The sequence below is a fragment of the Rhagoletis pomonella genome, unplaced genomic scaffold, assembly GCF_013731165.1.
Source record: "Rhagoletis pomonella isolate Grant_MI unplaced genomic scaffold, Rhpom_1.0 Rhpom_scaffold_00002, whole genome shotgun sequence".
NCBI lineage: Eukaryota > Metazoa > Arthropoda > Insecta > Diptera > Tephritidae > Rhagoletis > Rhagoletis pomonella.
Window position 1 is genome coordinate 109891924 of NW_023458556.1, and position 1494 is coordinate 109893417.

Sequence of the window (1494 nt, forward strand, 5' to 3'; positions counted from 1 at the left end):
GCAGAGTCCATTTCAATACGCTGACGGAGCTGTTGGACCTCTGCTTGGCCACGGCTCGTTTCGTTTCGCAACTCTTGCATGCTTTCCCTGAGTGCCGTGATACTTGCCACCAAAGAGGCTATTGCGTCGCTCCCGATGGTTGCTTCAGGTTGCATTGTGATGTTCTGGGCTTCGATGTTAACTGCCGTGACACTTGCTTCTGAGTCAGAACTACTACCATCCGCGTCGCTCGATAGTGCGGCTTTATTTGCTTGACCACGAGTAATCATTACACTATAAGAGTTTAATTAATTTGTTGTTTCCCACCTTACAGCGACTCGCTTTAGTGCAGAAATTTCTTAAATCAGTAGACGATGACAACGGCGAATTTAAGCAAGTGTACTCGCTTTGAAGGCTTAAGTGTTTCGCCAAGAAACTGACTAAGATTGACAAATTCTTTGAGTTCGCAAAAGTATGTAAATATCCTTACGGCGACTTCTAAATTAGCAAATGGTGAAAAACGTTTTCGTAAGTATGCTCGCTTTGACGGCTTATGTTTTTGGCAAAAGGAAAAACAACACTATGAGTGTTCATATACGCATGCCCAACTCGGCTCGTTGATTTCACAAAGTACGTAATGTCCTTACGGCGACATATATAGAATTGGCAGATGGTGAACAATGTTCGCGAAAATATACTCGCTTTCGCCGCTTATGTTTGCAAAAGGACTATGAGCATGCCTATACGCAAGCACAACTCAGCTCGATCATTTCACCCACGTATCTAATGTCCTTGCGGTGACTTTGAGAAATTTTACCCTTGGTGAAATAACATTTGCCAAAAACGGTAGATAATCGTCCGATATATAAACAGTTTTCCCTGATGATCCATGCTAACGGCGAGTGTAACCCGTATAGCTCCAAAAAATGGTGTAGCGGCAACAAAAACGGCAAACTTCCAGCAAATATACGGCAAATCCCCACAAAAACAGCGGCACACACAAACACTGTGACTAGTTGCCGCTCGAACCAAGAACAATTTTGAAAACTTTGTTGACGACGACTAAATAAATTTACACTTGGGGTGTTCACAGTTCGTTCCAAATTGTGTCTGAAAATGTAGACGTCTACATTAAGAGACATCTTTAGCATTAAACTGTGAGCACCCCTTTCTAGCAGTCGTCGCAAAATCGTCTCAAAACTTTGCTGGTGTTGCCAGACATTTCCTCTTTGCGTGCATTTTTTATATATCGCCTTTCGATTTTGTTTCTGAAAAATTGTAATTATTTAACTTAATTACCAATTCCTAATATTTGTTATTTCTTTTCCTTGATTTGTTTCTTTTCATCAGAAATTGCGCTCAAATTAAATGCAAATACAAAAAACGTGCCCAATAAATAAAAAAAATGTGATTAGTATTGCCATTATGCAACCCTGCAGCGAGGTTGCAAAATGTAGACGCGTAAAAAACATACCTTTGAGTGTGACAAAATGTAGACGGCGTCGTTTTCCAATT